The sequence below is a fragment of the Lynx rufus genome, unplaced genomic scaffold, assembly GCF_022079265.1.
Source record: "Lynx rufus isolate CCGP_SWC_20201006 ecotype Redwood Valley unplaced genomic scaffold, mLynRuf1.p SCAF_21, whole genome shotgun sequence".
Lineage (NCBI taxonomy): Eukaryota > Metazoa > Chordata > Mammalia > Carnivora > Felidae > Lynx > Lynx rufus.
The window spans coordinates 25313305-25326282 of NW_025814836.1; the positions used below are offsets into that span (position 1 = coordinate 25313305).

General features: G+C 50.6%; 1 protein-coding gene across 1 annotated transcript in view; it reads left to right on the forward strand.

Annotated features, from left to right (window-relative positions):
- ADAMTSL3 (ADAMTS like 3) overlaps positions 1-12978 on the forward strand; it is a 347278-nt gene that overhangs the window by 33382 nt on the left and 300918 nt on the right. The gene's annotated exons all lie outside the window — the stretch shown is intronic.

Genomic DNA, 12978 nt, shown 5'->3' on the forward strand with positions numbered 1-12978 from the left:
GATGTTGTCAGCCCTCAAAAGAAATGTGGCAACTTACACACGTAAACCTGTATCACGACCCACATCTCACTTGGATCAAAGGCTATAGTTTGTATCTCCGTCTCTTGCTTTCTTTTGTAACGAGAGGCAATGTGTTCCTAACGCTTTCTTCTCCTGATTTATGGTTCCAGTATGGCTTTGTTACCATTGGGGTTGATGTTAGCATCTTCATTTTATAAAAGTAGCACTTTTTGTTTCCAAGAAGTCCTTGGCATTTTATGTGACAGACCCCCCCAGTTTTCACGCAGTTTATGGAAATTAGGGGGATGCCCTTTTATACACACGGACCAAAGACACCCTGCCTCTGAATCACTCTCTTCCTGTGTCTTGCTTGTTTAAGAATTCCGAAAGACAGGAGCATCCCAACAGCGAACTTGGCCGCTCTGCTGACGTGTTAGCGCTGAAAACTTCCTGTCTTGCTAAGCTCAGAAAAACAAACCGGTTTATGATGAATATAAGTGTTTTTCCGAGTATGTGCAAACAGCACATTTCTGTCTTTTCCTTCTCTTGGAAGGCTGCATTTTGGAAGGCTGCATGATTTCAGCCACACAGACGAGCTGTTTCCTGAAAGAAAGAAAGCCGTAGGGGTGAGAAAGATCTTGAATAAACACGAATATGTCCCTGGACTGTGTCAGGTTGGGCGGTGTCTCATTGCCAAATCGGGAAGAACTCGTAATGCTTTCTGCTCTTTTCTTTCCTTTTCTTTCCCTTTCTTTTCTTCCTTCCTTCCTTCCTCCCTCCCTCCCTTCCTTCCTTCCTTCCCTTTCCTTTCCCTTTTCATTCTCCCTCCTTCTTCTCTCTTTCCCTCTTCCTTCTTTCCTCCCTCCCTCCCTCCCTCCCTTCCTTCCTTCCTTCCTTCTTCCTTTCCTTTCCTTTCCTTTCCTTTCCTTTCCTTTCCTTTCGCTTTTCATTCTCCCTCCTTCTTCTCTCTTTCCCTCCCTTCCTTCCTTCCTTCCTTCCTTCCTTCCTTCCTTCCTTCTTCCTTGCCTTTCCTTTCCTTTCCCTTTTCATTCTCCCTCCTTCTCTCTCTCCCTGTTCCTTCCTTCCTTCCTTCTTTCCTTCCTTCCTTCCTTCCTTCCTTCCTTCCTTCCTTCCTTCCTTCCTCCTTTCCTTTCCTTTCCTTTCCTTTCCTTTCCTTTCCTTTCCTTTCCTTTCCTTTCCTTTCCCTTTTCATTCTCCCTCCTTCTTCTCTCTTTCCCTCTTCCTTCCTCCCTCCCTCCCTCCCTTCCTTCCTTCCTTCCTTCCTTTTTCCTTGCCTTGCCTTTCCTTTCCCTTTTCATTCTCCCTCCTTCTCTCTCTCCCTCTTCCTTCCTTCCTCCCTTTCTTTCCTTCCTTCCTTCCTTTATTTTTCTCTTCTCTTCTTAATTTTTTTCATGGCTACTGAGTTAATGCAAATTCATATGTGAGGGATACGCACAGATTTGCTGATACTCAGTCATGGGCTCTGACAGACACCAGGCCTGCTGAGTATTCCCTCATCTTCTAGGGCTGTTTTCTGCATGCTTTTACGCCGTGCTCCTGTTGTTGGGGCCTGCTGCCGGCCGGGCTGTGGCTTGCTGGAGGCAGGAGACCTGGGAACAACCAGGGAGGAGCGCCAGGGCCTGGCCTGGCTGGAGTCGGATGCCTGTGGAGGCAGAGTGGCACTTGGGGCCAGGGAGTCCAGGGTCCCACCGCCGCAGTGGGCAGGAGCAGACGAGTCCCTGCGGATCCCCGCCAGGGTCCTGGAGAATGCAGACAGTTTGAAACCTCCAAGGAAAATGGCAGGTTCCAACTTGTCAGTTCGGAAAATTAGAAAATGAAAACAAGTGATTTCTCAAGGGCACCCTGACCGACCTTGGCCTGCCCTGACCACTCCGTTTGAACCTGCGGTTCGTACTTTTCCCCCGAATCTTTTCCCGCGTGACGTGATGGACACCTTACCTGTCTCTTTTGTTCATTTTCTGCTTCCCCTGGTTAAGTCTATAAGCTCCTTGGGAAAAGGGATTCTCGTCTGTTCGCTTGACTGCTGAACTCCCTGTGTCAACAACAGCCCCGGTCCGTAGTAGGTGCTTATTAAACAAGTGTGGACCGCGCGTCTGAACCAATGCCCTGGACCCAAGAATTGCTTGGATGCGCCATGCTTGGGGATTACCCCTCTCCGCCACTTTGGTAAAATAAAATACTTGTTTGCACTTTATTCAAAAAGCAAAAATGCCTTCTCTCTGCCAGAGAGATAATCATGTGTGTGAGTGGTGAAGAGGCTGTAGGAAAATGCACCCTCCACTTTCGGATCAAAGTGCAGATCCCAGTGGCCACACTGGGCCTGAGGGTGCTGCTTCCTGAATGTCGAGGCCCCGTCACGGAGCAGGGAGGGTCGTGGACGTGGCCCAAAGTACCAGTTTGCCACGGTCGTTCCCACGTAGCACTCTCACCCCACAGTGGCTGCTCCTGGTCCTTAGAAACTGGGGGTCCCCTCCTCTGCCGACCTCTGGGGTGACTGGACCAGGGGGTGGGGTGGTGGGAGAGGGACGGCCTGGGTTAGCGAGTTCACAGTCTAGCCAGGTTTGAGATGACCATGCACCTGGTGTTGTTTTTTTTTTTGCTTAAAAAATTTTTTTTTCATGTTTTCGTTTATATTTGAGAGACAGAGACAGAGCCGAAGCAGGCTGCAGGCTCCATGCTGACAGCACAGATATGGGGCTCGAACCCACGAACCGCGAGATCATGACCTGAGCTAAAATCAAGAGTCAGACGCTCAACTGAGTGAGCCACCCAGGCGCCCCATAACATCACTGATTTTTAATGTCTTATTTATTTTTGCAAGAGAGAGAGAGAGAACGAGAACAAGCGAGGGGGAGCAGAGAGAGAGGGAGACACAGAATCCGAAGCAGGCTCCAGGCTCTGAGCTGTCAGCGCAGAGCCCGACGCGGGGCTCGAACCCACGAACCGCGAGATCATGACCTGAGCTAAAATCAAGAGTCAGACGCTCAACTGAGTGAGCCACCCAGGCGCCCCATAACATCACTGATTTTTAACGTCTTATTTATTTTTGCAAGAGAGAGAGAGAACGAGAACAAGCGAGGGGGAGCAGAGAGTGAGGGAGACACAGAATCCGAAGCAGGCTCCAGGCTCTGAGCTGTCAGCACAGAGCCCGACGCGGGGCTCGAACCCACGAACCGTGAGATCATGACCTGAGCCGGAGTCGGACGCCCAACCGACGGAGCCACCCAGGCGCCCCTAGTGTTTTTCTTTACCAGTAGAGCCCTGTTTGGGGGACACAACGTTCAGTGTTTTTCCCCTGAGGTATTTTAGGGCAGAGTTATTTCCATGCGACCTTTTGCTAATTGAACCTGATTCCAGTGGGTCAGCTTACTTCAAGGTCTTGAAAGATGAACTCTTAAATAAAATTGTTTTGGGGGTGGGCTCCGGCAGAGGAGGATCTGGATTGTGTTTATTGGCAGGGCGAGGCTTTCCTTCCTCTCCAGGCTGAGAGTCCTCGTGGAGCTCTGAAATAGCCCCTTGTGAAGGGCCAGCGTGGTATTCAGGCAGAGCGTTTTGGTCTTTCTGTGGCGCAGAGAATATTCTGGCGTCAGTCATGCAGGGCCCTGCGGGGGCGGAGGGGGTGACCTGTGTGGCTTTGATTGGGAAAGAAAGTTAATTGTCGGATGTCTTCCGTGCACAAAGCCCAGCTCTGAGCACTCAAGACGGCTGGAAGATGGGGGGAGGGAGTAGGACTCCTCTGCCAGGTTTTCTCCTTTAGGGAGCCAGAGGTGAAGTCTGTTCCAGCACGATCTTTTCACCCATGACTCTTGGTTCTGCTTTGTCGGTGCTGTTTAAGATGTGTTCACCTTTGTGTGTGTGTGTGTGTGTGTGTGTGTGTGTGTCTGTCTGTGTAGGGGGAGAGGGGAGGGAAGGAGAGAAAGAGAAAATTAGAGAGTACTTATTTAGAGGCAGGATGACTAGTGCTGTGAATGATGTTTATCAGCTCCAGATTCCAGTTTGCTAACAAGAGTCTTAACGTGATAAATTCAGGGAAAGACCTTCTGTGTTTAGCAGCTCATTCTGAATATGCACGCCCAAAGGCACCCCCCTCCCCACTCACAGCTCCAGGAGGGATCCAGGAGGGTCTGCCGTTCAGATTTCTTTGGCAAACGTGACCCAGAGTGACGCTGAAGTTTGAAACTACGTGGCATTTTACCTGAGGTGTACTGAGATACTTATCCAAATGTCCAGTCTTTCAGCCCAGTGATATTTTTTTTTTAATTTTTTTCAACGTTTTTTATTTATTTTTGGGACAGAGAGAGACAGAGCATGAACGGGGGAGGGGCAGAGAGAGAGGGAGACACAGAATCGGAAGCAGGCTCCAGGCTCCGAGCCATCAGCCCAGAGCCTGACGCGGGGCTCGAACTCCTGGACTGCGAGATCGTGACCTGGCTGAAGTCCTGACGCGGGGCTCGAACTCCTGGACCGCGAGATCGTGACCTGGCTGAAGTCGGACGCTTAACCGACTGCGCCACCCAGGCGCCCCTCAGCCCAGCGATATTAAGAGAACATATTAATTAGTGCTGGTGAGCGGGGAAGACAAATCTTTTTAAATTTTTTTTTAAGTTTTATTTATTTATTTTGAGAGAGCATGTGCATGAGCAGGGGAGGGGCAGAGAAAGAGAGGGAGAGAGAGAATCTCACACCGACTCCACGCTGTGAGCCCAGAGCCCAACGTGGGGCTTGAACTCAAGAACCATGAGATCATGACCTGAGCTGAAATCAAGAGTCTGCCACTTAACCGACTGAGCCACCCAGCCACCCTGAGAAGACAGATCTTAAATCCCTAGCATTAATTTGCTAGTAAAAACTAACAAAAAAAAAAACCCACTAAAACAAATTTTCTTTCAGCCCGCTTTTCCAATCCTGCGAAAGTAAATATTATCATATTTAATCAGGGAGCGTTGGGACACCTAAGAGTTTGAAAAGTCTTGGAATGATGACATCCTCCTTGAAAAAACAAAATGGAAGGCTTTTTGTTTTGTTTCGTTTTTAACCTTCAGGTTCAAGAAACAAAATGCACGTTGTGCTTTTTGGAATGAAACTGTAGTTGGTATGCTGAGCTTAAATAGTATTGGTTAACCTGATTTCCCCCTTCGTGGGCTTTGGAAGGTACAAACTGTAAGGTCCTGTGCCATCCAGGCCGCTCCAGAGAACATAGTCCCTGCAGACTGTCCCCGAGGTCTGGGGGTTCTGGCTGCCGCACCTGCAGGGCACTCTTCTGGACTCATCGAATGTTACCATTGAAAGGCGTGGTCCCAACCTCCCATCCAGGTAGTGAGCTCACACCCGCAGATCTTGGTTGCCACGAATAGAGATCGACTTCCTGTGCACTGATGTTCCAGACGGGAGCCTTGCCAGTTTTCTGCTACGCGCTGGTGTCTTGAGGAACCGTCCGTCCTGCATTAGTGGCTCAGGGCTTTGCTTTCGAGGGGTTCGCTTCTGTCCCAACCTTACTAAGATCTGGTGGGATCTCGGCTCTCCCGTGTACCATCTTACTTCGTGGGCTGTATCACTGTGGATGTGAAGCATCTGGCAAGGTGTTTCTTGAATCCCTAAGCGGCCAACATGGAGACATCTGAAATGAAGGGACTGTCAGCCCGGAGACAGGTAAGGGGCCCGGGCACCGGCCCTGTTCCTGCTCCGTGTGCGTTGCAGTCAGAAGGATGCACAGAGGGCGTGCTGCTGAGATTTGGGCTGACACAAAGCCACGCGACAGCGACGTGGCTGTCGGTCAATGGAGCTGGGATCCAAAGCCTCGACGGGCCGGAGTGTCTTGAGAATGTGGACGGCGGGGAACGGTGCGGTCTGGCTCTCAGACTGCGGGGTCGTGGCTTCGCAGTGGCACGTGGCTCAGAGGCTTGGTGGCCTTCATTGAGCGTGAGTCTGTAGAGGTTAGCGGCGTGGCGTTCGGAGGGAGATAGATGTTCCATGTCACATGTGTGCTCAGAACAAGCTGGGAGAGGTGCTTAAACAAAAGTCACTGCTTGACTTTGGAGGCACGTGGGGCCCCATTCTGTGCTGTAGGACGTCCTCTTCTCCTTCTGGCGCTCTCTCCTTCTGGTACGTCAGCCAGACCTTTTGCTCAGTCCTGATAGGCATTCCCCATCCTTATGGAGTACAGACTGAGGCCTGGGACACTGAAATCTGGTCCTTGACTTGCCATCACATATTCACTCCCTCCTGCCAGAGTCAGAGCCTTCAGCTGGAGGGGGACGGGGGGGGGGGGGGACACAGCTGCGTCCCCAGGTCTCAGATTCACAGTCCCTGGAGGGGCCATTTGGATTCCTCCTGACCCCGTCCCTGGTGACTCGGCAGCTGTGGACAGTGGCTGGGGGGATGATGCATTCTGGCAGCTTCTCTCCGGGCCCTGGATCTGTGCCCTGGGAAGATTGCACGCTTCCTGGCCCGGCTTCCCTCCCCCTGCCTTCCCTCTGACTCTCGCTACTTAAGGGCCTGACATCTTGGGTCACCTCGTCCCGCGAGGAGCCGCGCACCACCACCCCCCCCCCCCCGACACGTAGGAAGTCCGCTGCCTTCTGGGCGAGGATGTTGGTGCTGCAGCCGCCAGTGAACTCAGCCGGTTCTCCCGAAGGAAGGCCCACTCTTCCGCAGACTGGTTTCCCCAGAGGGAGGCAGGGAAGCCAAACAGAGGTGAACTTGCCCTTGGCAGCTGGGAGCTCATGTGCCCCTCTGCACAGAACCACCCGCCCTCCCGTGTCTGGGTTTCTTCGGGTGAAATGAGGTGAATGGCACCCATGTTGCAGGGTGCACGTGAGGACACAATGAGACCGTCTGCACAAACCCTGTCTGACAGTGATGCTCGGTAGGCCTGATTTCCTTCTTCCCCAGCCTTCTCTCCAGAGGGCCTCTAATGAATGCCTTGTTGGACGGTCGGAGACGCGGGCTGGGATCAAAGCATCTCTAAAGTTCCTCTCACTCTGTCATGCTGGCACTCCGATGCTCACTGTGTGCAGACTCTGGAGCCCAGCTCAGCATGTGCGTGTTTGGAGGGGAGGTGCAAGGGGCGGCTGGGGGAGAGGGCGGCCAGAGGGCAGTGCTGGTGGCCATACCTCATACCTCCAGGGTACCTCATACCTCCACTGGGGAGCAGTGGACCTCTTCTGACCAGTTGGGCGTCTGTGAGCTTGCTAGATTCTGACACATCCCCGTTGCCTTGGTAGGGAGGGAGCTGCTCATCATGAAAGGTATTCAAGTAGAGGCTGCAGGGCGTCTGGCAGGATTTCTGAGGTAGACAGGCTGGATTAGATCACTGAGAAGGTCGTTTCAAGTGCTGGGCGTTCATAACCCTGGGATGACACAGTACAGCTCTTCAGACGTCAGGCAGCCATGGCCGTGCCCTGTGACCTTGGTGCGGCCTCGTTGCCATCCCAGGGAAAGGACTTGGGCTGTACCAAAGCTGTAGAATCAACTCCGGAATGATTGGAAATTTCCTCAGGAGTAAGGGACTTGATAAAAGGAGTCGAGTGCAGAGTCTTTTTTTTTTTTTTTTAATTTTTTTGAATGTTTATTTTTTGAGAGAGAGACAGAGCGTGAGTGGGGGAGGGGCAGAGAGAGAGGGAGACACAGAATCCGAAGCAGGCTCCAGGCTCTAAGCTGTCAGCACAGAGCCTGACGCAGGGCTCGAACCCACGAGCTGTGAGATCACGACCTGAGCCGAAGCCGGACGCTTAACTGAGCCCCCCCAGGCGCCCCAAGTGTAGTCTTCATTGTCAGTAACAAGGACTGGGATGCGGGTGTGGGTGTGGAGAAGGATCTGCCTGGCCCGGGGACCAGTGACCCTGAGCCCCCTTGGCCCGGGGACCGGTGACCCTGAGCGTCTACAGGTGGGGCTGGGGCTGCTGAGCGAGCCGACCCTGGCCTGCGGGGCTCAGGTCGTGCGGTCCGCCAGTCTTTCCTTCCCGCTGCCCACACACCTACCGTGGGGACACGGCAGACGTGGTAGAGACCCTGTTCTCAGCCTTAGGGAACTTCCCCCAGAATGCAGCACCAACGTGGTCCTGGCAGGAGAGGCAGAAGCCTGGGCAGGAATAACACGTGGGGCAAACATACCTCGTTTTACCCAACCTGAGCTTAAGCGGAAAAAAAGAAAGCTCACGAAAGGAGCTTATGAAAGGTCTGTAGATGTTTTGAACGGTCTAGAAACACAGCGATGAATGCTCTGGCTACGGAGGACTGTCGTGGTGTTACAAAAGGAAGCTCAGAAGATTTCAGGGATGCCCGGCTCGGGACGGCCCCACCTTGCCAGCGAAGGCGGCCGGTGGGGAGAAAATGCGGGCCATGCATTCTTTCAGGTGTGGGACGGTTCCAGAGAGGCCCAGGAAACAGCAGCTCTGAAGCCAGAAAGCCTACTTGGGAAGCAGGGTGATAGAAACAGGTGCGTGATCTCAGGCCCCATTAGAAGGGTGTCTAAGGAGTAAGCCCAGGGAAGACGGAGGGTCCAAGTCAGGAGTCCGCCAGTGCGTGTGGCGTGGGGTAGACTTAATTCGCCTTTGTGACAGCCAAGCCTCTCCATGCACAGCGTGGACCCCATTCCTCCTATCTTCTCAAGGGCTTGGCACCTGCGGTGTCTCGTCTCCTCCACAGTCCCTCTTAACACTGCATGATTCCCATAACCCAACAGACGTGCTCTGGTTTCTCCCGTCTTTACCAGTTCTGCCCGTACCTGCGCGTTCCCTCTAGCCGTTGCCCAGTTCTAAGGGTCCCTTTCTGGTCTCTCCTTCCTCTTATCTTATCCACTCCTCAAACCATTTCCATGGTCCCTGCAACTTCACTGTACCTCCTCTTGTCCAGGTCAACAATGACCTCCTTCTTGCCAGACCCAGGGGACCCATCTCTGGTCTCATCTTATTCAGTCTCCCGGGGCCGTTCAAGGTAGTCGGTTGCTCTATTTGATGCTGAACCCATCCATGGTCCAATATTTGTCTTTTTTCCCCCTTTATTCCTCTCTAAATGATTACCAGTTTCAATCTCTTTGGCTGGCTCCTCCTCTACTCACGGCTAGACATTAGAATTGTGGAGGGTCCCAGACAAAGCCCTCTTGTCTCTTTTCTCCTTCAGGAGGTGTGTATATATGAAAACGTAAACAATGACTTCCAGATCTCTGGCTTCAGGCTGAGACTGCTTTTCTGAGCTCCAGACTTGCATATGACACAGCCAACCCAAGCTCTCCACTTGGATGCCACGAAGGCATCTCAGACGTCACGCGACTCAAACACAGCTATCACCTCTCTGCCCCTCTCTTCCTGCTGGGGCTGCCCATCTATGGTGGTCCTCTATGGCCTGCTGCTCAGGCCAAAACCCCAGAAATTATCTTTGATTCCTCCCTTCTTCTCACCCACCAGCGACTCTTGGAGGATCTACTTCTGACCTACCCAGCTCTCCCTTCTCCACTGGCATCATTTCGTCCGGGGAGTCATCTCTTCTCACCTGGATTAGTGCAGCCGCCTCCCAGCTGGTCTTTATGGCTCCATTGCTGCCTCCTCTAACCCCTCCTCCATGAAGCAGTCAACCTTTGAGATACTCCTGGTGGTTCTCTAACCCCTTGCCTGGGCCCACAGTGCTCTGAATGTCCTGCCTCTTCCTTCCATTCTCTCTTGTCTCCCCTTCAGCTGCTCTCTTCCTCGTCCACACGGGATCAGCCTCACTGACTCTTTTTCTGCAAACTCAACTTTATTCTCCTATCACCCTGTTTGCTTCCTTTAGAGCACGTAGAACTTTCTTCCTCTTGTTTATGGACTTGTTTACATACTAGGTGTCTCTTCCCCTTAGAAGGCAACCTCCATAAAAACAAGGACCTCCTCTTTCTTGTTCCTCAGTGTACCCAGAGCTCTTAGAATGGTTCCAGGCATATAGTAGGTGCTCAGTAAATACATGTGGAATGTATAGGTCACTAAATATAAATCACTATAGTAGGGGGCCCCTTGTATTCAGGGAGCTGTTTTCAGGTGATGCTCCCAGACATCTCCCAACGACCCCCCCCCCTTTTGGTAACTAGATCTGTGTCTTCACACATAGCTGCTCATGGGTTCTGGGCCTGGCTTCTGCTCTATGGTGCCAGGCACACATGGCAAGTCTCCTTAGGCATTTAAAATTATCATTCTATGAACACTGAAGGCAAAAGAGGCAAATCACAACTACAGCAACTAATTCTCATGGACTATTCGCCAGGCATTTTAGTAATCAGGTTACCTGAACTGTCTTAAGATGAAATCCATCATTTTATTGCAGTTATGCAAGATTTCTCCTGAGCTTTACCTAGATGTGTTTTTCTTTGGTGAGAATAATTGATCTTTGACACATATTCAGACTTCCCAGGAAACATACACAGAAGTAAGAAATTGTATCATTAAATTCACCTCCTATTTCCACATGGACTTTTTTATTTCCATCTCACTGTTTTTTTAATTAAAAAAATTAATTAAAATTTCCATCTCACTGTTTTTTTTAATTAAAAAAAATTAAAAAAAATAAAAAAATTTTAACCTTTATTTATTTTTGACAGAGACAGATTATGAGCAGGGGAGGGGCAGAGAGAGAGGGAGACACAGAATCTGAAGCAGACTCCAGGCTCCAAGCTGTCAGCACAGAGCCTGAGGCGGGGCTCAAACTTGTGAACTGTGAGATCGTGACCTGAGTCAAAGTTGGACAGTTAACCGACTGAGCCACCCAGGCACCCCTCACTTTTGTTTTTTAAGCCTGATAAAATTGAAAGATTGGAAAAGCAGGTCAGAAAGCAGAAGGTAATCAGCCATAGCTATAATCAAGCTATTTTTTTTCCTATGCTAATAAATACCGAGGAGTGAAAACGTTAGTACTGGAGAGGTTTTTGCTTTTTCTAGTATTTCATGTTGAGAGCCATAAAAGAGCACTAAGATGTGTGAGAGCCATGTTGTCTCTGTGGGGTCTGTGGTATTAGCTCCTCTTCCTTTTCCTTCCCAGGCCACTTAGAGATAATGTCCAGCAGTGATCAGAACGCTGGCTGGGCGGGTGTGATAGATGCAGTCTGTACCTCTGGCGGGGCCTGGACAGACTTCCCTGCCAGACCTTTAACACCCTGGCTTTGCTGCAGGCTGCAAGTGACCCCATAACTTTGGCAACACAGCCTTCCCCATAGAAGCTGGCATAATAGAGAAAACCTGCCCAGAACACAGTGGTGGTCTGAACACTGAGGTGACAGGCCTGTGTCAAGGGAGGCTTTGCTGCTTAACAGAACTTTTACAGGTGATTTTCCTATTTTCCTCACTTTAGACTAGAGTAATCCAGACTCAAGCAAGCCACTCTGAGGGAAAGCAAGAGGGACATGGGGACACATTGCTCTGGGAAGATTCCTGTCACCGACTTGGTGCTGCAACCCTCGTGTGAATGAAATTTAATAAGAAAATCTTGAAATGTTTCTGAACAGTCTAGGGCTAACCAAAAGAGAGAGTTATCTGTTCTATGTGCCTTCACAAAGGTATCACATACTGATTTCTCTCTCTCTCTTTTGTTTAAAGTTTATTTATTTATTTTGAGAGAGAGAGAGCTTGTGAGTGAACACACAAGAAGGGCGGGGGCGGGGGGATCCCAAGCAGACTCTGTGCCGTCAGCACAGAGTCCAACGCGAGGCTCGAGTTCACGAACTGCGAGTTCATGGCCTGAGCTGAAACCAAGAGTCAGATGCTTGACCTGGCGCCACCCTGGCGCCCCTGCTTTCTCTTCTTAAAGCGTGGTGTTCAAATGGATGTTTTGCTTTAACCAGAGTTCCTGTTTCAGTTTGAGAATGTGACCATTGGGGGAGCAGAGGTATTTGAGGGGTGCTTTTATTTCTCACTCTTCCTGTTTGCAGAGAGTGTTTTCCTCAGAGTAACACCTGTGGCCTCTTTCTTGGATTCTTAACTCCTGCCCAAGCAGGCGGAGTGAGGTCCCCTGTGGGAGACGTAGTCCTTGATCCGTGTCCTTGGATCGGATGGGGCTGCACACTGGGGGCTCCCCACCTCCTGTGTCTCTTTCATCCATTTTCAACAGTCAAGGCAGCGATCCTGGGAGACACCGTGTAGCCTCCAGCATCTTCTCGCTTGGGCTTCCCCAGGCTGGAGGTGATGACAAGTGATGGTAGCAAGTCCACTGGGTCGTTGTACCCAACCCATAGTATCTAAGAGATGACGTTCTCCCTCCTGACTCCCCTCAACCCTGACGGTGGGGGCTTATGTCTAATGCTTCAGTCGCCAGCGTATGAGCTTTTCCTTGAACCAAATGGAGTCTTCCTGCACGAGCCATGTTTATTTCATCTTGGATTTTTACATAAACATACAAAGCATTAGGAGAAAGTAAAGTCTCAAAGGAAATATGCCAAAACAATTAAACGTGGTTATTATAGGTTGAAGGGATTACGGGGCGATCTTTGTTTTCTTTTGTGTTCCTCCGTATCTTCAAAGGTTTCTTCGATGAATGTGGATTTCTTTTGTAGTAGGGAAAAAATTTGTTTCTCACTCTTTCACCAAACAAACAAAAACAGGAAGGAAGGAAGGAAGACAGGAAGGGAGGAAGGAAGCAAAAGAAAGAAAGTCCTAGAAACAATGGATTTGTGACAACAACACTTAATAACCAAGTTAACCGCAGGGCGCCTGAGCGGCTCAGTCAGTTGAGCGTCCGACTTCAGCTCAGGTCATGATCTGTCGGTCTGTGAGTTTGAACCCTGCATCGGGCTCTGTGATCACAGCTCGGAGCCTGGAATCTGCTTTAGATTCTGTGTCTCCGTCTCTCTGCTCCTTCCCTGCTCATACCTCTCTCTTTCTCTCTCTCCTTCTCTTTCTCTCAAAAGTAAATAAACATTAAAAAAATTTTTTTTAAATAATCAAGTTAACCACACGGTAGCTGAATCATTGGAGGGTTGTGGGGAGGGGGCAGGTGTCGGGG